This window comes from Macrobrachium nipponense, chromosome 1, assembly GCF_015104395.2.
Source record: "Macrobrachium nipponense isolate FS-2020 chromosome 1, ASM1510439v2, whole genome shotgun sequence".
NCBI lineage: Eukaryota > Metazoa > Arthropoda > Malacostraca > Decapoda > Palaemonidae > Macrobrachium > Macrobrachium nipponense.
Genome location: NC_087200.1, coordinates 175,678,153 through 175,702,315, shown reverse-complemented (window position 1 = coordinate 175,702,315; position 24,163 = coordinate 175,678,153). Strand labels below are relative to the sequence as shown.

At 36.8% G+C, this 24,163-nt stretch overlaps 1 long non-coding RNA gene across 1 annotated transcript in view; it reads right to left on the bottom strand.

Moving 5' to 3' along the window:
- Positions 1-6,841: 6,841 nt before the first annotated feature.
- LOC135220315 (uncharacterized) overlaps positions 6,842-24,163 on the bottom strand; it is a 254,594-nt gene continuing 237,272 nt past the window's right edge. The window contains exon 3 of the long non-coding RNA XR_010315653.1: positions 6,842-6,885. This is a non-coding gene — a long non-coding RNA (uncharacterized LOC135220315). The remainder of the gene's footprint in view (positions 6,886-24,163) is intronic.

Genomic DNA, 24,163 nt, shown 5'->3' with positions numbered 1-24,163 from the left:
CTCCGCAACAACACCGCAACCCACCTGCAACACACTGCTACACGGAGTAACAAAGCCGCACGAGCGCGTGGCCTGGCATAGCAACAACGACCATAACACCGCGCCAACTCCGTAACACTCTGCTATGCACCGCAGGAACACGCCGTGAGGTGCCCGTAACCCACCACCCGGGTCAGCCCCACGCGCCCAATAACGGTCATTTTTTCTCCCCACCGCGTCAATTTTGTAACGGTTTCTTGCGTTCCCACGCCGTAACAGCCCGCAACACGAAAGTGCGTAGGTGTAAACCTACCTTAACCATTCTATCTGATGATCGACGGGATGAACGATTCACTGCCCCTCGGCCTACAATGTACCCAGAAGTCAATGCGGGAAAAATGGACGGATAATTATGTAATCAATGTAGGACTTAATCAACTAAACAATTCCCCTTCGGTTAACATATGAAAATATATTAATTCCGAGGTAGAGTGAATTAGATATCAAAGGACATTTGTAGCTTAATGCGTATATATGAATCACGGTGATGTGATAAGACTCATAAATTGGCTATGTGCTATAAAAGCACTACACAGTTATTAAGGTCGAGGTGGTTTGATGCCGACTCCAAAACAAGAAATACCTGAGCGCGACAGAGATTTGTAGGTGAAAGGCGGTTTTAGCTTATACCTCTCGTGATACCTGTGTGGTAGAGCGCTTCACTGTATGTCCTGATTTCTTAGTTCATAGGTTCACGCCCATAAGCCGACGAAATTATCAACTAAAAAACTCCCCTTCTGTTAACATGTATGAAAATATATTAATTCCAAGGTAGAGTGAATTCGATATTAAAGGACATTTGTAGCTTAATATATATATATATATATATATATATATATATATATATATATATATATACACATTAATACGATTGTACCTGGGAGTGCGCAACTGTTGGGGGATAACCTGAATCTATCTGCAAATGACCTGGACAAGGAGGTGCAACCATATAACATAACTTAGACTGAGGACCTGCTTCAGAGCAGGTTATGATTATGCAAACTCTAAGGTTAGCTTAATTAATTATATCTATACTAACAAAATCATATTAGAAAGAATTGATAACACCCTATGAGTTTAAAAGGGACGTAAGGGCCCTGTAACACATAATAATCAGCAATGGATTAGATCTTGAAGTAGATGAACAGGTGACTGGTTTTCCGGACACGTGGCACGTACGAGAAACAAATAAGGGAAGAATTCCGGAGTACACGAGGCGAGAATCCAGAATCCACTGCAGCTCAATGGCAAAATGTACATAAGGTACCAAGTCACTCTATCGCATAAGGAGTAACTTACGTTAACTACTTAAAAGGAGAGCTGTTACGTTACTAATTGTTTACAAAGGAAAGAAGTTACATTACTGATCAATTTCGAATGAAAAAGTTAGTTACAGATTGTTGTCTTGAAAACATTAATGTTACTTCACACAATACAATTATAACACAACATGATTATATTACAATACAATTATGACACAATGCAATTATAACACAATACAGGAATTGCTCAGGAAAGTGAAAAAAAATGAGTTGATGAAAGTTAAAAACCTCTCGGCGTCAAACCGACTTCTAAAGAGTGCAAACTCATTTCACCCTAACATCAAATTCACCATTGAACACGAAACCAACAATCAGTTGCCTTTTTTAGATATTTTAATTACACGCTCCTCTCATGGCTTCTCAACTTCCGTTTTTAGAAAACAAGACATTCACTGGTCTTAGTACAAATTTTTATAGTTTTTGTTCTCTTGATTTTAAGATAAATGCCTTATTAACCATGCTTCACCGAGCCTTTGCTCTGTCTTCTAGCTGGCAATCTTTTCACAATGAAGTCACGTTCTTTAAGCATATCTCCAAATTTTTAAATAATATTTTTGTTCCACGTCATCCTACTCCTCACGTTCCTAAATTACCGTTCTATGCCAGCCTTCCTTTTATTCACAATACAACTTTTTATAAGGAACTCCACGCTTTAATGTCTGGTCATCTTCCTGCCATGAAAATCAAAATTATACCTACAAACCCACTGAATATTGGTAGCCTTTTCAGCTTCAAGGACCGTTTGGATCCATTGATGACCTCATGTGTCATTTACAAGTTTACTTGTCCTCGATGTAATCGAGGAACCTATATAGGATCGACACATAGGTTACTTAGGGTCCGAATCGACAGTCATAGAGCTATCAGCTATAGAACTGGCACTAAGCATTCGAATCCCGAATTTTCCAACATAAGGGATCATACCGATAAATGTAGGTATTCTATCCAGTACAAGAACTTTCAGGTTTTGGGCAGAGCTCCCAATCACAAGGTTTTAACAATTAATGAATCTTTGTTTATTAAAAAACTGGTCCCCTCGCTGAACACCCATGCCACGTCTACACCTCTTTACCTCTCGCGAACTGTTTACGTTTTTTGTTAGTCCTTTCTCTGTCTTCACACTCAACGGTTGGTCCTTATTTGTGTTTTTAACTGTGATTGCTTTATTGTACTTTACTTTGTGTATTTTAATATTGTAGCTTAATTTTATTGTACTAATTAGATATTGTTACTTTTTAGCTTGAAAATGAGGCCTGCTGGTTGGCTTCGAAACGTTGCAACTTAATAAATATGAGTTCCTTGACCTGTTGGTGTGCTTCCCCTACCTTCATTGTATAGCTGGGTTTAGAGAAACCTCCGCCTGTTTAATATATATATATTTTAGATATATATATATACATATATATATATATATATAATATATATATATATATATATATATATGTATATATACATACATGTATATATATATATATATATATATATATATATAACATGTATGTATATATATATATATATATACATACACACACACACACACATATATATAATATATATATATATATATATATATATATATATATATATAAAGGAGCTGAAGGAGACATCATGAACTAGCAATATGTGTGTGTATATATATATATATATATATATATATATATATATATATATATATATATATATATATATATATATATATATATATACAGTGGTACCTCGATATACAAAAGGCTCAACTTACGAAAAATTCGAGATACAAAAGCAAATAAGAAAAATTTTACGGCTCTACATACGAAAATTGCTCAAGATACGAAAGGTTGTTGCTGTAAAGTCCGAGATTCGCCCGGACCACCGATAACAATTTTGAAACTCGCTCGCCGCCAACTGAGTAGACTCGCCACCATACTCCCGCTCTCCCATTGGTTCCTGATGCTAGTCACCGCCATGAGATCCTTCTCTCCTATTGGTCAGCATCCCTCCCATCATGCATCTAGTATGTAGTGGCGTTCTTCTTCAGCCATTGCTTCTCACCAGTGTTATCATACGCACGTGGAATTCGTTCGTTCACATATACGATTTCGTTTGTTAATGTAAATTCATGTTAGTGATTTCGTTGTGCTACTTAATCGTGTTGTGTGAGAACCTAATTAGTATACGTACTACATAACTTAATTACGTACAGTACAGTCATGGGTCCCAAGAAAGTTGCTGAAGTTCACAGAAAGAAGAAAATGCTTTCTATGCAGACAAAAATGGAGATAATAAAAGTGTATGAAGCTGGCTTGCGGTTGAGTGTGATCGCTAAGGAATACGGCCGAAATCCGTCGACGATAGGCACCATCCTTAAGCAGCAGGAAGCCATCAAAGCAGCTACACCTTCCAAGGGTGTGACAATTTTGTCCAACAAGAGGAGCCATGTGCATGATGAAATGGAGAGGCTGCTTCTTCTATGGATTGAGGACAAAGAAATCGATGGCGATACGATAACCGAGACGGCAATCTGCCAGAAGGCCAGCGCTATTTTCGGCGATTTGATTGCCCAAGCCGAAGACGACGGAGGAGAGGGGACATTGACGGCAACCCCAGAGTTCAAGGCTTCTCATGGGTGGTTCGAAAAATTCCGTAAACGGACTGGCATCCATTCGGTGGTGAAGAAATTGAAATTTTGTAAAATACGTAAAGTATAAAAAAGTAAAAAAAATTTAAAAATCAAAAAAAAGACAACAAAAATTTTAATTTTAAGTTTTTTGTAAAGTTAAGGGTTACAGTTTTGTTAATGTGTTTTGTAAAGTTTAGTTTGTTTTTCTGACATTTTTTATTGTGTTTCGTAAAGTTAAGTGTTTGTATCTGCCGTTTGTCCTCCTCCTCTGTCGCCACTTTTGGAGATAGCCTCACTCGAAAGGTAAGCTTCCACATTTTACTACATACGTACATATGTACGTACAGTATTTCTTGTATACCATGTACACTAATACACTTTATTTACAGGTACTATGTAGTACATATTAGCAGTACGTATTAAGTTAGGTATTAAATGGTCCAAATTGTAGTAGTATTTCATTGTTTATAGGTCAATTTAGCTTTATTATGAAATTTACTCGGGTGTTTTTGGAGGGCTTGGAACGGGTTAGCCATTTTACATGTAAAATGCGGTTCAAGATAGGTAAATACAAAAGAGTTAGATTTTCCGAGGGTCTGGGTCACCGTCTTAATCCTGTCCGGGTGTGGAATTTTTATTTTATTGTTGGGTGTGTCTCTGGTCTTGTCTTGAGGGGGTCGGTAGAAAATTACGTTTGCTTTGTGAATTGCTTTCTCAGTTATATGGTCAGGATAGCTTAAAGACGAAAGCTACTTACAAATTAGTTCAAATTCTTTTTCCAGGAAATCTGGAGAACAAATTCATAAGGCTCTTAGGAATAGGTTGCTGGCTACGCCTATCTTGATAGGAATGTCATGATAGCTAAAGTAGTGAATGTATGAAAGTGAGAACGTTGGTTTTCTGTATGGAAAATTTGTATTCTGTCGTGTCTCTGATTATTAAAACATCAAGAAAAGGAATTTTGTTGTGTTTCCCATTCAACTTTAAATTTGATGCTGGGCTCTAATGCGTTTAATTTTGAAAAGAATCAATTAAAATTGACCCATTTATTATCCCAATTAGAATATCATCTACAGATCTCATCCACAGCATGTTTTTGGGTTTTATTCCATTTATTACTGTAGTTTCAAAGTATTCCATGCACAGATTGGCTAAAACAGGACTTAAAGGACTACCCATACTACACCCAAATTTTTGCTTATAGAATGATTCCTCGAATGAAAATACGTTTTTAGATATACATAACTTTATCATTTTGTCTAGCGCCAATGGGAAAAGATCTGAATAAGGGGAAAATTTCTCCCTCAAAAACTGAAGAACGTCCTGTACTGGTACTTTTGTGAACAGGGAATCTACGTCAAGGCCTAAAAGTTTTATGTTGTGAAGTGGTATATGCGCTTCTCTGACTTTGTGACAAAAAATCTTCTGAGTGTTTAATGTGACTGGGAGAAAAAGTGCCTAAAAAAGGGGAAAGGAGGCCAGCTAACTATTTAGAAATTTTGTAATTGAAAGCTCCATCACATGAAACGATGGGTCTGAATGGAAGGTTGTCTTTGTGAGTTTTGGGAAGACCATAAAAGTATGGTAGTTTAGGATTAATAACTTTAAATTTCTCTAAAAGTTCAATGCTCTTTTTGTTTTGGCCAATTTTACACAAGTTAAATAACTTAATAAACAATAGCGCAAGGAATAATCTTGAGCAACAAGACAAAGTTTTCAATTTATCAAACACCCCCCTTACTGTAAACCAACATTTAGTTTTAAATCTAGGCTTATCCTTTGCCCTTATGCCAGACCGGAACTGGCAGGGGAGGACACTGCCTTTATTTTTGATAATACAGCTCACACTCAGGTTGAAGGTATGGCCATGGGCAGTCCTCTTGGCCCAGTTTTTTCTGACATCTTTATGTGCCATCTAGAGGAACAGTTGCTGGACAACTGTCCCCTCTCTTTTCTGCCTTTATTTTACAAACGATACGTAGACGATACCCTCTTACTTTTTAGAATTAAAGAGGAAGCTGATCACTTTCTTGAATATACGCCAACTAGCTCATCCCAACATTAAGTTCACGATTGATTACGAAGAAAACAATAAACTTGCACTTTTGGATATACTTGTGTCCCGTAACGAGCAGGGCCTCTGTACTTCTATTTTTAGAAAGCAAACATTTACTGGTTTAGGTACAAATTTTTATAGCAGTTGTCATTTTAACTTTAAATTAAACTCCTTAAGTACTCTCTTCCACAGGGCCTAACTTTATTCTCCACTTGGTTTACACCAAGAAATCTAATTTCTCCAGAAGTTTTTTTTAGAAAATAGCTACCCATCCAAGCTTTTTTTTAAACAATTGTATAATTTTCTTAATTGTAAGTTTGTCCCTGTTTTTAATATTCCTACTGTACCCAAGTTGGCATTTTACTTTAGTATTCCTTTTATTCATGATAAATCTTTTTACGTTCAGTTAAATGACCTTATTCACCGACACCTCCCGGCAGTTAACAGTAAAGTTATACCCAAGAACCCGTTAACCACTGCTTCTCTCTTTAGACATAAAGACAAACTAAGCTCCTTGATGACTTCCAATGTCGTTTATTTATATACTTGCCCCAAATGTGGGGGCTTCTCATCGCCTACTAAAAGTCAGAATTGATTGTCATCGGGGAGTTAGTTACAGAACAGGCAATAAATTAACTAATCCAAAATTTTCTAATGTGATCATGCCGAAAAATGTAAACAACATATTGAATATAAACATTCTAAGATTCTCTCCAGAGCCACCTCACCTCATCAATTAGCAATAACTGAATCTTTATACATTAAGAAGCTTGTTCCCTCTTTAAACAATCAAACTACCTCCACAACACTCACCTGTCTTGAGTGTGCCCCTGTCTGTTTTTGATGTCATTAGGTCCTTGGTTCCCCTCCTGAAAGGTAGCAGTCTGCTGAATAATAGTTTTTTAATTTTTTAATTTTTTTTTAAAGTATTAATATTTTTAAATTTTAAATTTCTAATTTTTAAGTCTTTGCAATATTTATATATATATATATATATATATATATATATATATATATATATATATATAAATTGCGTTTTTCAGCTTTGAAAATGAGGCTGTGTCCTCGAAACGTCAGCATGTATAATAAACGGACAATTACAAGGTCATGACGTCTCCTTCAGCTCCTTTTTGTATGTTGGTTGATAGCAACGCTTCCCATATATATATATATATATATATATATATATATATATATATATATATATATATATATATATATATATATATATATATATATATATATATATATATATATATATATATATATATATATATATATATATATATATATATATATATATATATAAAATCACTAGAGATGCACGTGACTTCATAAATAAGCGAATCCCACAGGAAAATGATAGTCAGAAATCCAAGTGCTTTCGTCTTTACTCAGACATTGTCAAGGAGTTAATGAAGTACAATTGGAGAGAAAGGTCTCAGGTACAAAACAAGATCAAGAATACCAGATGGTTAATTGTCAAAAGGGTAAAAATTAAAAGAGATAATCCAGGATTATCGGATATCACATGGTCACAAACCTAAACAGATTGACCTTAACCGAAATTACAAAGTTTCTTTACAGTCCAAAACATGTAAAAACTGAATATATTAATTTTGTTGCTTATATTTATCTACAAATTTTTTCATAATGAAAGCATCAAGTTTAAATAAACCAAGACTTAAATTTAGAGCATTTCTATTATTTGACTTGATGAAACAAGATTCAATGATATTCCTTTTAACTGTGTCATTACATGGAATTAAGGCTCTTGCTTGACTCCAGTTAATAGGATGGTCTAAATCTCTCATATGTACGAATAATGCATTCGATATCTGTCCAGTTCTCACAGAATATTGATGTTGTTTGAGACGTTGTGAAAGAGATTTACTGGTCTGTCCGTAATAGACTTTATCACACTTTTTGCAAGGAATTTCATATATGTAGCCTGGAAGACCATTAGGAGAATTTTTTATTATTAAACTCTTGACATTAATATTACTGAAAACAACATTTATGTTAAAAAGCTTTAAAATTCTAGGAATATCTAAAAACCTTTCATCATAGGGTAATTTTAGAATGTTATGCTTACTAAATTCAAGTTTGTCATTAGTTGAATAAAATGTTTTTCTAGCTCTTTTCCATGCCATATCTATAAAAGTCCTTGGGTATTTAAGTTTCAATGCAATATCATAAATAGTTTTAATTTCAGCATCAATAAACTGAGGGCTACAGACACGTAAACCCCTTAGGAACATCCCAGAAAAAACAGAGAATTTAGCATTTTGATGGTGATTGGAGTAGTAATGAGCAAAAGAGGCAATGTCAGTTGATTTTTGAAAGACTGAAAAGGTGAAATTTCTATCATTTCTATGGACAGTTATATCAAGAAAATTCAAATTACAATTTCTTTCTTCCTCTACAGTAAATTTTATAGAAGGGACTAAATTATTGAGCTTATTAAGGAATTCCTGGGGATTTTCGTGAACTGGCCAAATACAGAAGATATCATCCACATATCTAAACCAAATAACTTTTTGGGGCAAAATTCTTGGTAAGAGCTTTGTCTCAAAAAATTCTATGTAAATATTGCTAAGGACAGGAGATAAGGGATTACCCATAGCCATGCCAAACTTTTGTACAAAAAATTCCCTATTAAAACAAAATTTACTATCTTTGATACATAACCTTATGAGACTAATGAGGTTTGCTACACTTAAGGGAATGTCATTACGTTCTAATTCCTCCTCCAAATATTCAAGTAAGTCATCTACAGGCACTTTTGTAAATAAAGAGGCAACATCAAAACTAACCATATTAAAATCAAAATTCATATTTAAACTATTCAATTTGTTTATAAAATCAACATTGTTTTTAACATTCGTGTTAGAAATGTTTCCTACCAAAGGAGTAAGAATTTTTACAAGCCATTTAGATAAATTATACGTAACTGAGCCCACTGAACTAATGATTGGTCTGATAGGGTTATTGATTTTATGTGTCTTGACTAAACCATACATATAAGGTCGGGAGGCGCATTGCAGTGTAAACTGTTTAATTAAATGGTCGAAGCCCTTCAGAATGGATTTAATATGTTTATTAAAATGGGAGTTCACTGTCTGTATAAGTATCAGTATCATTTAGCAATGTCATTATCTTACTTATATAGTCCCTTTTATTCATTATTACCACTACATTAGATTTATCTGCTTTTGTTACTTTCACTGTTTCGTCTTATTTAATTTTCTTAAAAGCCTGGAGAAATCTCACGGGTACATTAGGGGGAGAAGGTTTACTCATAGCACCATACACAATACCTTTAGGTTTTGATTAAATTTTTCTAAATAACAAAAGGATTTAGAGATGTCGACACAGTCCAGGTTACCATTAAATACACCAAAGTTTAACCCATATCCCAAAGCCGCTGTCGTAGCAGTATCCACTGGTTTGTCTGATAAATTAATCGTAAGTCCACGTTGGAATGCTTAGTCCAGTCGCTTTCAGCAATAAGATTTTTCAGCTTCCTTTCAAGACGGTTGCAGCACTTTCTCAATTTTCCGTAGCAGTAATCCAGCATCCGATTCTTCCAATCGACAGGAACCATCTGATTAAAGCCATACCGTCTGCTTCTAAGTGTACGAAACGCGTCATCTACTTCCACTTATCCCTCTTACGCTGAAGCCCTAAAAATCAAAACGTCTCCCGTATGCCGGGCCCGGTTTGGAGTGAGCGCGGAAGTGGAAAAAATAATTTTTTCAAAAAATTACAGCGCGCGTAATTTTGAAGATTAAGAGTTCATTTTTGGCTCCTTTTTTTTTTCATTGCCTGAAGTTTAGAATGCAACCATCAGAAATGAAAAATAATATCATTATCATATGTAAATAATGCGATATATGGTAGCGAAAAAAAAAAATTCATACATAATTGTATTCAAATCACGCTGTGCAGAAAACGGTCAAAGCTAACCAGTTACTTTTTTTTGCGTTGTATTGTACACTAAATTTCAATCATTTTGATATATAATACATTGTAAAACAATAAAAGCAACACCGGAAAAATATTATCACAAAATGATGTACGAATTCGTAACGCGCGGACGCAAAAAAATATTTTTTTCAAAAATTCACCGTAAATCACAATATTGTTCTAGAGACTTCCAATTTGTTTCAAAATAAGAAACGATTGAATATTATGATACTGCAAGAGTTTTAGATTAAAATTGCAGATTTTGACCATTCGGACGAGTTAAAGTTGACCGAATGTCGAAATTTTTATATATATTTTTTTTTTGCACATATTTCGGAAATGGAAACAGCTACAACCTTTAATTATTTTTTGTTGTATTTTTCATGAATTTGCGCACATTTTGATATATGAAACTCTATAAAACGGCTAATATGAAAAGGAGCAAATATTAGGATAATGCGATCTACGCATTTCGGAGATTTTCGGCCGCGAAGCGGCGCGCGGAGGGAAGAAAGATATTTTTTTCAGAAATTCACCATAAATCACAATATTGTTCTAGAGACTTCGAATTTGTTTCAAAATGAAGATAAAGAAATGAATATTACTACGCCGTAAGAGATTTAGCTTACAATTACGTTTTTGGACCATTTCAATTGCGTCAAAGTTGACCGTACGTAGTATTTTTTCCAATTATCGTAATTTATATGCAGATATTTCAGAGATGTGAAAAGCTACAACCTTTAATTATTTTTTGTTGTATTCTTAATGAATTTGCGCACATTTTGATATATGAAACTCTATAAAACGGCTAATATGAAAAGGAGCAAATATTAGGATAATGCGATCTACGCATTTCGGAGATTTTCGGCCGCGAAGCGGCGCGCGGAGGGAAGAAAGATATTTTTTTCAGCAATTCACCATAAATCACATATTGTTTCTAGAGACTTCAAATTTGTTTCAAAATGAAGATAAATAAATGAATATTACTAGACCGTAAGAGATTTAGCTTACAATTACGTTTTTCGACCATTTCGATTGCGTCAAATTTGACCGTATGTAGTTTTTTTCCAATTATCGTAATTTATATGCAGATATTTCAGAAATGAGAAAAGCTACAACCTTTAATTATTTTTTGTTGTATTTCCCATGAATTTGCGCACATTTTGATATATGAAACTCTATAAAACGGCTAATATGAAAAGGAGAAAATATTAGGATAATGCGATCTACGCATTTCGGAGATTTTCGGCCGCGAAGCGGCGCGCGGAGGGAAGAAAGATATTTTTTTCAGAAATTCACCATAAATCACAATATTGTTCTAGAGACTTCAAATTTGTTTCAAAATTAAGATAAATAAATGAATATTACTAGGTTGTAAGAGATTTAGCTTACAATTACGTTTTTCGACCATTTCCATTGCATCAAAGTTGACCGTACGTAGTTTTTTTTCCAATTATCGTAATTTATATGCAGGTATTTCAGAAATGAGAAAAGCTACAACCTTTAATTATTTTTTGTTGTATTCTTCATGAATTTACGCACATTTTGATATATGAAACTGTATAAAACGGCTAATATGAAAAGGAGCAAATATTAGGATACTGCGATCTACGCCTTTCGTTGATTTTCGGCCGCGAAGCGGCGCGCGGAGGGAAGAAAGATATTTTTTTCAGAAATTCACCATAAATCACAATATTGTTCTAGAGACTTCAAATTTGTTTCAAAATGAATATAAATAAATTAATATTACTAGGCCGTAAGAGATTTAGCTTACAATTGCGTTTTTTGACCATTTCGATTGCATCAAAGTTGACCGTACGTAGTTTTTTTTCCAATTATCGTAATTTATATGCAGATATTTCAGATATGAGAAAAGCTACAACCTTTAATTATTTTTTGTTGTATTTTTCATGAATTTGCGCACATTTTGATATGTAAAACTCTATAAAACGGCTAATATGAAAAGGAGCAAATATTAGGATAATACGATCTACGCATTTCGGAGATTTTCGGCCGCGAAGCGGCGCGCGGAGGGAAGAAAGATATTTTTTTCAAAAATTCACCATAAATCACAATATTGTTCTAGAGACTTCAAATTTATTTCAAAATGAAGATAAATAAATGAAGATTACTAGACTGTTATGTATTTTGCTTACCCAAAAATACCAACATAAAAAAAATTAAAGATATATATATATATATAAATATATATATATACATATATATTATAATATTTATATATCTTATATATATATATATATATATATTATATATATATATAGTATATATATATATATATATGTTATATATATATATATATATAATACTATATATATATATATATATATATATATATAATTATTATATATATGTATGTGTTCTTTATTTATTACATTTTTCCGATTCTGGTACGAATACATAAATAAAAGGAATGCAGGTGACACTTTTCTTTTTGCATACAATGAAATATCGTATTCATGCATAGATACTGAGATATAAAAACTTGAAAATAAATAAAAAAATAAATATAAAACAAATGCAGAATACTCACTCCTAATCCTGACTCTTCGTTCTATTCTTGTTTTCTCCTCCCTCCATTGAAGAGTCTTGCATTTTTTTCCTCTCGACATGACGAGGTACAGGTGGAGGAGGAGACGCGCCCCCTTACGGCCGCTGGGATAGGGCGCGGTTCCGTGCGCCCTCCCTTGACCGCCGCTGAGTCGCACTCCAATAGAAGACCGCACTGTGGTATTTGCGGTCACACTCCCCGAACCTGCATAGAGCTATCTTGCAGGTGCGACAGAAGAACCAGGTGTCTCTCCTTCTGCCATTCATATGGCACACCCGGCACCGTTTCTGCCTGCGCCCTTCTAGGAGATCCAGGGTCCACTACCCGACGAGAAGGGGCGCGGGTGGGGGCGTCAGCAGCAGGGGCGGCGGCAGCAGGGGCGTCAGCAGCAGGGGCGTCGGCAGCAGGGGCGGTGGCAGCAGGGGCGTCAGCAGCAGGGGCGTCGGCAGCAGGGGCGGCGGCAGAAGGATGACCGAAGTTGGCACCCCGAAGGCCAAGGTCTGCCCTTTCCTCTATGGGTAGATCTACAGCTCGGGGCAGGGGGCCAGACATGGAAGGCCACTCATTGGGATCAAAGTTGATGAGGGCTTCCCCAGCTGCCTCGAGGAACTGTAAGTGGCTCATCCTCCGTAGATCGGGACCGTAGTACCCACAGTAGAGTACGTAGGCATTTTGGAGGGCCAACTGCAGAATGTATTTCAGGAGCTTTTGGGTCCATCTCCTGGTTCTCCTGGCGAAGGGATAATATTGGATGAGTTGATCAAAGAGATCAACTCCTCCCATGTGCCTATTGTAGTGCCCAATGACGGTAGGGCGCTCTACACGAAACTGCTCATACACAACTCGGCCCTGTCGAGCGTCTTCTTCCGCTGCGATCTCCTCTTGGACGGTTCATGGCTCGTGTAATCATGGGGACGAGTCCGGACCTTCCCAACAGATGACGAAGACAGCTCCCTTCCGCCGCCACTGTGTCTGTCTCTCCTCTTGCCAGATGTTGATGATGGCTAGCGTACCTCTTGAGGGAATTCGGGGCCCCACGCACCAACCGAAGGGTACCACTGACGTGAACACCTGCATCATACAGTTCCATAAACAGGTGGTATCCCTGGTTACGGAAACGATCCACAAGCCCGAAAACAGTTTCACGCATCGTGGAGAAGACCCTCGGAATACACCGAAAAGTCCACGACGTAGCCAGTGTTGGCCTCGGTAATAAAAAAAAATTTCACGCCATATTTCTTCGGCTTCTTGGGGTTATACAATTTGATGCTTAGACGTCCTTTGTAAGGCATCATCCCCTCATCTAAAGAAAGGTTCTTTCCAGGAATCACGAGAGTTTTACAGCGTTCACGAATATATTCCAACACTGGGCGCACTAAAATGAGGCGATCAGAGTTATTCCGGGGTATGGCCTTCGGGTTGAAGGCGTTGAAATATCTGTCCAACGCCAGGAAAGTATCACGGGGCATAATGCCGGGCACATTGGGCGTACTTAAAAGAAAATTACGCCTCCAATACATCCTGACGTCGGCAGCATGAATCAATCCAAAAAAAACGTGGAGCCCCAAAAAATGCGCCATGTCAGGGAGGTTGCAGCCTCGCCAGTGATATGATAATGTTGTGCGTAGTTCATCACGGCAATACCTGGCGTAGTCCGCCGTCTCTGCTACCAGGTACTCCAGCAATTCCCGCGTAAGGAAAAGCTGAACAAAACCCAGAGCAGTCAGGGGAACAGGTACGGTGAGCCCAGGATTTGCCGTAAATGGATGCATGGTAGGTGGTGTGGGTCCTCTGTCCACCCATCGTCGCTCTCGGACGACCCTAGGCTAGCACGACTATCCGACCTTCTACGTGCCCCTGCGCGCGCGCGCGCGCGGGCACGAGCGCGGGAACGATTTCCCACACGAACCCCCCTCACTGGCCCATCTCCCTCACTCAAGCCTTCGCTTTCTGTATCCCCATCATCATCGCCAACAAAACTTGATCCTAAATCATCGTCCTCCCCCTCCTCAGATTCCCCCTCATAAGCACTATAACTACTAAATTCTAGTTCACTTTCGGGATGTGACCCTCGAACGGACATTGGGGGCAAATAATCCTCGTCATCACTATGATCGGGAGTAATGTCCTCGTCACTGGATGACCAACCGCCATCAAAATGAGGACTTGCCAAATGCTCTCGATCGAGCTCCGATAAATAATCGTCAATGTCCCTTGGTTTGAGCCCTCCCAAATTCCTACGAATGCCCCTAAGGACGGCACGATGCTTCCTTGGGGTTACTAACGGCAAATGAGACACATTCGAAGCACTTTCATCGACACGTGGTCGCACAGAACGGCGTTGAGGAGCGAGGTCAGGTTGGGTGCTGGGTCCTTCGCCAGCATCCAAGTCCAAAACTCTTCTAACACGATCCCTTCCGACGGGTAAAACGCACCTTTCGCGTGTCATACGACGGTCAGACATCTCTATGAACGTTCTGTACCAACACAAATGTTCAAAGTCTCGCACAAGCTACAGTCAAACCCTCGATTGCGGTGGCAAAAGATCGCTGACGGATGATGCTACGATGATGCTGGCTGGAGCGAGAAGGAAGGATTCTGCACATGCGCACTTGGGTCACGCTTTGAAACAAAATAACACCTCGATCCGTGAACTCCCAGCATCCCCCAAGGCGCGTGATTCAAAAGTTTTCGGCTGGTAGGCCTATAAGTATTTTTCCGCGAATTTAAAAAAAAACTTTTTTGAGTCGACGTATGGTACGTCCAATCGGCATACGGGAGACATTTTGACACGACGTTTAATACGTCCAATCGGCGTAAGAGGGTTAAGTGATGTCGATGTGTTTCTGAAGTATGATGTTCTAAATTTAAGTCTTGGTTTATTTAAACTTGATGCTTTCATTATGAAAAAAGTTGTAGATAAATATAAGCAAAAAATTAATATATTCAGTTTTTACATGTTTTGGACTGTGAAGAAACTTTGTAATTTCGGTTAGGGTCAATCTGTTTATGTTTGTGACCGTGTGATATCCGATAATCCTGGATTATCTCTTTTAATTTTTACCCTTTTGACAATTAACCATCTGGTATTCTTGATCTTGTTTTGTACCTGAGACCTTTCTCTCCAATTGTACTTCATTAACCCCTTGACAATGTCTGAGTAAAGGCGAAAGCGCTTGGATTTCTGACTATCATTTTCCTGTGGGATTCGCTTATATATATATATATATATATATATATATATATATATATATATATATATATATATATATATATATATATATATATATCTATATATATATATATATATATATATTTATATATATATATATATATATATATATATATATATATATATATATATTATATATATATAATATATATATATATATATATATATATATAAGCGAATCCACAGGAAAATGATAGTCAGAAATCCAAGCGCTTTCGCCTTTACTCAGACATTGTCAAGGGGTTAATGAAGTACAATTGGAGAGAAAGGTCTCAGGTACAAAACAAGATCAAGAATACCAGATGGTTAAATATGTATATTCGTATATACATATTTAACTGTATAAATATTACATGCACATATATACGTAATAGATATATATATATATTATATATATATATATATATATTATATATATAAAATTTATATATATTATATTATATATATATAAATATTATATATATATATATATATATATATATATATAATATATTATATTATATATATATATATATATATATATATTATATATATATATAAAATTTATATATCATATATATATATATTTATTATTAAATAATAAATATTATGTATTATATATATCATATATATATATAGTATATATATATATATATGTATATTCGTATATATGTGCATGTAATATTTATACAGTTAAATATGTATCGATATATATATATATATATAGTATATATTATATATATACTATATTATATATATATATATATATATATATAACATATCATATCAGTCTCATAAGATTTTGTGTAATATTTAAGCCAAAGTAAGTACAGTAAATTCAGTAAGTACAGGCTTTTTATCCTACCATGGTGTGAGACAAAATCCATCAGCTAATTCAGATTTCGAAACGCACAATCGGTTTGCACGAATGGTAACAGCACGGTTCAAATCACAACCACAGAGAAAAAAATAAGTCCGCAATCTCAGCGATCTTTAATTGCATGCTATTACTGCCAAAGTGCTGTTCACTCACTTCATTTCTTTCGTGGACTAAAATGGACTACCCCACTATTCCCACAAGAAGTTCGGACGTACAATTGATTTATTATCGACTGCAAGTAAAACTTTATCCTTTAAGTGTTTTGCTCTTCGAAACGCAGACTGAATTCTATCCAAACGCTTATCCCGTCGATCTATGCCTTGTCCTTAACCCTCACAACTATGATGCCAGTTTGTTCAAATAACCAACCATTTAATTTAGAAGACAAAATATTTTCGCATTCTTACATCCAAAGGCACTTTTCTCATGGGTCAGTCTCCACGAGCATACAGAAGGAGAGCAAGTCTTAACCTCAAAGGAATCTATTGACGCAAATCCTTATGAAAATAAACAGCACAATGGGAAAGCGACTTTGCATATACAGAAAAATTAACTTTCTTTCAAAATGCCTTCCGTTTCTTTTTTTTTTTTTTGCTTCTACAATAAGCATTACTGGTATGCTGAATTGGAATAAGTATAAAATTTACGCCGCAGGCCAAGCACTGGGGCCTATGAGGTCATTCAGCGTTGAACATAATGTTGAAACAATTGTAAGATGGAAGAAAGAGTATATGAATGGAGATACATTAAAAGAGAATGAAAGGAGTTGCAGCTAGTGGTCGAAGAGACGCTGCAAAGAACCTTACTTGCGTACAGTGTACCGCGTAAGGCGCACTGACGGCATAAAGCCCCTACGGGGATTACTGGTGTTTCATTATTCACTCTTCATCTGCTTTCTTTGCATCAACTTCACTCAATTTGAAGTTCACTTTTGCTGATTGACAAAAGCAGGACTTCATCTTCTATAATCAACTTTCAGAAGAACATATGAAGTTAGAAGGCGAAGAACTATAGGTAAGTATAACATAAAATCTGGGGAAATGGAAAATTGCAACCAATAATATTACAAGCCAATATTAAACATGTTCGCTTACTCGGGGAGTGAGCCTACAGTCTGCTTTGTTGTTGTTAGAGGGGGGGTGGTTAAGAAAGTCTGAAATGGTGTTTTGCGTTGAGTTAAAGATACAAGATATTTATATTTTATTTACTAGAATGAAAATGTAAAAAATGAATAATGTGCCTGTTAAACAGTACAGAAAAATTATTTCTAATAAAATATAGGGTATTAAGCTGGAGGTTAGATCACGTCTTGTATATCTAAATAGAGTCTTAAGTGCCTAAAGGTTCACATGTCGGTTTTCGTCATCTCATTATCTTGCCTATTGTGTCCTGCAGTTTTCCCTTAGGAAGGGACAGGAAGCCTCCAGAGGAAGTCCTCTTCTGGTCCTAAACAGGATGCTGAATGTGTTTGCTTTGCCCATATGCTCTTTACACGCCCTCAAAGCTACCGGACTATTCACAGACAGATGCATTTATAATTTTATGCTGAAAGCTGTGACATGATAGAATTAAGAGTAGAGAAATTCAACAACGGTGTTTGACAAGGCTACAAGTCAACGATTGGAATATTTAAAGTAACAATAATGACCTCTAAGCGGCAGAAGTCAAGAACAGAATGTGTATGGCGTGACAGAAAACACGTCATATTCTAAAGGCTTGGCCAAGGGTCCCTACCAGTCTCAGCGCACCAAAGGCCATTATTCGAGTTTGGAAAGAGAGAGGAGGTGGCAGCGACCCGAACTGCTCCGGTTTTGACACAAAATTTGCTTTTTCGGACAGATTTCTGGAAGGTGGGTGGTACTCATGTAATTTATCATTATTTCACAATATTAAGAGGGGGAAATATGGTGCCTTTTATGTCAACTTTGATATGAAGATTTCTGGACAACTATTTGCTGACTTAACATCTCTTTCTCTCTCTCTCTCTCTCTCTCTCTCTCTCTCTCTCTCTCTACCTACCTACCTACCTGTCTCATTTGTATTTGAAAATTATTTTTTTTAAATTAAGTCATGAACCTCTTAATATTCAGTTTATAAATCCCAAGTTCTATGCAGCTTTTTACTGCAACCAAAAATTAGCAGTACGGCAATATCTCCCAGTTTTCATTATATCACACTTTCAAGGATTAGAAGGGATGACTACCATCTTCCCGTAACTGTTAAGGATTATATCTCTTCCTGACGATCAAAACTGAAGGAAGAAAAGGAGTGAGGCAAAATATGCTTTACGAATCTATTTCATCCTCTGCTTACAAGAACTAAATTTTAACAAATTGGCTGCGGCAGAAGTAGGGTTCGCCAGTTTTTTTTCACGCCTTCAAACTTCGCAGAATAAAGAATCCGTTACTGTTTTTTTCGAGCTGAAGTAAAGAAGTAACAGGTTGATGCTTCAATCACTTTCACTAATCTATCCAGATCTTTTTCACTTTTAGATCATAAATACAGATGAAATGGACTGACACATGAGTCACTTATCATTTACTTTCAGATGGGAAGCGAGAGAGTTCATTTTTTGACGCACCGATCACTTTCTGTAACATTCTCCAATTTCAGGACTGTAAAATTAAGGACATGTCAGGCTGGGTCAAATTCATTCTGAGGGCGACCATTGTGTGGATACCACTGTGTCTCTCCCAGTTACCAGAGACACGTTTCAGGAAATTGAACGACCATGCTATCATAGGTCCAATCTTCACAACTTTATCAGTAAGATACGTGGCCCTCGTAGGGAGTGGTACACGACTGAAGTTATTTCTATTTTCGTGCATGCAAGGCCGAATCTGTAAGTCTCACATTTGCATATTCAAGCATATCCCCGAGAACACATGCATGTGTGTTTATGTTTTAGGTCCTTGTTGATAAGTGTGTGCGATTGTGCGTATATATGTATGAGCATATGTAAATGACTGTCCCTAAGTAAATATATGAGCAACTCAGTCTGACGTATGGATAAATATGTTGCATATAATATCTACATGTGTACATACGACTCCGTGTTTTCTTTGTATACTTATGTATGGGTGTTCGAGTTTGTAAAGGTGTAAATATGTGTCTATACGTTCACATGTGTTCTTGCCTCAATACATGCGGACATAGTAATATGTACAGCTACACTCAAATCTGACGCGACAGGATTCTTTTTGTATCGTCCTTAATCTCACACTCAACATAACGTTGCCAAGTGGTGTTAAACTTTTTTTTTTCATTTCCAATGTCATACATGTTGACAACTTAGCAAAATCTCAGCTAGCACTATTTTCCCTTTGGTTATATAAATATGATCCCTTTTGTGTACTGGCATAACTCATAACCTGTGGGATTTGAAGTTTTTTTATTACTATTGCTTAGCTCAATGCACAGTGTGATAAGGTTTGCGGTGCGGCAGCCATCATTAGCAGTGCATTTAACTTGTTCTTCAGGCTGGTCAATGTAACTATCTCTGCAGCATTATAAAAGTAGACCTAATAGGCTTAACAGTTAGATTGTGTTCAAGCTGCCTGTATGTTGCAAAATTATCTATACTCCTAAAAAATTAATCTAATTATATGGTGATGGCTATTAATCAAAATAAATATGTAGAAACTAAAATAATGACCATTACCCCTTATGATGATGCAATATAATCCTGTTCATATAGAAAACAAGTAAATATTGTCTTCGTGATACTGAGTAACACAACCAGCTATCACCCACTATCTGTCAACCAAGGCACTGGAGCACCTTCAGCCATTTTACACACCAGTCTATAAGCACATATATAAGCAAACCTGTTTGATGTATGGATGAATGTGTTGTATGTTATATGCACGTGTATTTGTACTCATGTGCTTCAAGATTCTGTATATCTCTGCTAGTTTGTATAGTTTGCCCATAGTATAAAACTGTAGGCTGTGCATGCATGAACATGAAAGGAGCCTCAGCCTCACAAGAGAATTGTCAAAACCTTCCAAGATTTATTGTTTTTGTTTATATCTAGAAGCTTTCTGGATGTTTCTTTCATCTTGACAAAATATATACTTTTAGGGTAATTTTAAATTACTTTTAGTTTCAAGCATATATAAAACAGATCAATGTCTTCATATTCTAATCTATCAGAGTTGTGTGAAAATAAAGGGCACAAAACTACGTAATTAACAATAAGACTACTTCGACTGAGTGTCCCGGTCCTGACCACTGGTGAATATGGACAGAGGACAGGTGACATGAGTATTCACATATAATATGTAGGTGAGAAGTAAAGACTTTTGTATGGTTAGAATTGGTTGGTGTGGTGGCACTTTGATGGAAGGGCTCTATCTGCTTCTAGTCCACATTAGCTGCAATCTAAGTCGAGACTAGTAGGCAGATGTGCTGAAACACTAGCTTGAGAATGGGCAATATGATAAACTTTAATCCACGATCTCAGATTGCCAATGCTCTCCTGGTAGATTTATTTTGATCCAATATGGCACTTTCCACAACATTCTTTGTATGGGCGGTTACTTTTGAAAAACAGCTTGGCCTCTGTCCAGTTTACGCTATGATCACGAAGATCACCAAGATCTTTCACCCACATTTTGCTGATAGTTTCTGCTCCGTAAATTTTGTATTACGGACCTACCTGACTACCCACATTAATATCAGGACATTAAGTGCATGGTAATTTATAAAACACACTGTTATGTTGTATTTATTTAAATACACTGTGCATTAAATGAATATGGTACCAATGGTTTTACAATAGTGGAAAATAAATGGGTTGTCCAATATGAGATATTCAATTCTTATTTTGTTTTGAGCTTGAGGAAGACTGTTTGCTATTATTGTTGTTTCAGAGAATTCTATTCAACAGTTTGATTACTTATCGATGGATTTCTTGTAATATATGCTGGGGTAAAGTACAGGGTCAAATGTCAATGAATCTTCACAATCTTTTTTTATACCAGCACTGAGAGACAGAATGCAGCTAACCATGGTCGTCACTAAAACGTCATGATTACTTTGAACAGGCATGGAAAAAACGGCGAAAGTTGGTTTCTTAAATGTGGTCAGAGATTTTAACTTGCGCCCTTATGATCAAATATGTTATTTTCATAATACATCAAAGTTTCTCAGATACTTACAAAGTGATTACACAGCTATAAGTTCCACGTATACGGCAGCTTGAATTCAAAATTTCATGGGTAAAACTTCAAACTATCGTGTAGGTGACCAGTTCCGCCCACTAGCAGGGGAATAAGAACAAGGCTCAGTTTATCCATGTTTTAAGTCCATTAACGGGGAGGGAGGAGGGTGGGCTCTGATTCTTGTTAAGTATACGTGAAACTTAATTTTATTATGAAAATAACATTTTCACATAAGTAACTTACCAAGTAATTACACAGCTGAATCCCACATTGCGAAAAGGTGGGAGACATGGACATTTACTACTCCAAAATATTAAGTTTTGTCATAAATTGAAATAGAATAGTTGCAAGCACTGAATAAAATGCTTGTACTCATGGAATACTGCCTCTGGTTGGTGCTCATCTTAACCTGCAGTGGAGTGGCATTATAGCCAAGTGTAACCTTCTACATAAGTGGGAGCTTTACAACAAAGATTCATGTCCAAATGTTGGTAAAGCATGATAGGTACCTGCCCTTGCCCTGGGCACAGCACCAAATTAGAACAACCTAACAAAATTGTCACCTAAACTGAGATAAAACCACAACCCATCCATTGTGTCAACTACTTAATCTAGAAATCCGGGAGATTGCACACACCACATTATGCATGTTTATTTATGCATACCAACTTCCTCAGTGCTGCTGCTGTGTTTTTCGTTATATATTACACTTTTCCTTTGGCCCACTCCTAACAATTTCTTAAAAATTGGAAATCCCATTTTACTTTAAAACATAATTTTTCTAAAATTCTGGGAGGTTTGAAAGCTATTTCAGAAGGCAGAAGAGTATACAGGAATACAGGAGGATTCTAGCAAATCCAGGAGGGTTGGCAAGCCTACTTATTACAAGGTGAAGAGATAATAGGGATAAATCCTATGCTTCCTTCCACTATACCATGCCAGTCCATAGGAATGGTTTGAACACACTTTTAATTTTCATAAAATTATTGAGAAGCAAAGAACGATTACATTCCCAGTAGTTTGAAGGCAGAATGGGCATACAATGCAAAAATATATGTAAGCTAAAGGGGTAGAGGTTACTCTGTCCTTAGCATTACTTAGAAGAAGACCAACTGCTCTCCTAATTCTGAGTGTGCCTCAAGGTAAATGTTCATAAATGTAATACGTTCTAGTCAGTGGATGAAATGGACACTCAAGAGAACGATCCAGTGTCAGGCTGTAGCTGGTGCTAGAAGCCACTTGAGCTATGAACTCAGGACTGCTGGGTGGTCATATGAGATAGTGGGAGCTCAGCGTAAGAGATGGCGCCAGGCTGTAACCGACGTGATTTAGGCACCAAACAAACTCAAGGCTTGTGGTTTTATAGCTGGTGTCAGACAGTAGCTTACGCCAGATTGTAGCTGTCGCCTCCAGCTGGCATCAGACAAGCTAGAAGCTGGAGGCACTGTAAAGCAATAATGCTGGGAGTCAGACTTCTAACTGGCTCCAGACGAGTTGGATACCAGGAGAGCTAGGAATTCTGGTGTCACTCTTAAGAAAGTGAAACGCAAAGGATGATTATACTTCCGGTAGGACGATGCAGAATGGAAGTAAGGGACATATTATGCTTGAAAGTTAAAGAAGAGGCTGGATCCCAATATTACATCCTAGTCGTAGCCAGAGGCTACTCAGAAGGGCGTCTTCCCAGTAAGAAAATCAAGGGAACAAGCAAGGGGCTCGGACATACATCCAGGCTCTAGGAGACCTGATCCCTTCCTTGCTTGGTCGCTGGCTCCTACTGCTGCATGGGGAACACCTTCTTCACTTTTTGGGGGGAGGTTTGTTGTCAACTTCTTGAAAGCCTTAAAGGGGAATCTGATGTTCGCTCTCAGTCTGGATTGTCACCTATCTATGTCTAATACCTTGAAAGGGCACCCATTGCACAAGGGAAGAGGCTTTAGCACTCAAGGTCGAAACCTCCCTAGAACATCTCAAAGATTGTGCCAACAAGTCCTGAGTTGACTTCTTTTGCAACTCAGAAACAATACCACTTACCACTGCTTGCAGGAAAAGGAAATCACAAACTAATGGGGAAAACAAATATGCCGACTCCTGCGCTGAAGTTGGACCTTAAGAAGAAAAGGAACACCAAATTTCACGTTTCTTAAGTAACCCCAGAGTAAAGGTGGATGTCAACTCCAGTGAGCAATCCCTAACTGCTCTGTCAATACATGAAAGAACAGGGTAGAAATCCGCAGAAAGACCAGAAGACATAGATGGATGATCTTGGATCTTGGCTAGAGTGCCAACTGCCCAATCTAAAAAAAACTGATCACTTCAAACACCTTAGTTCCTCGTTGGACGAGTGGTTTTT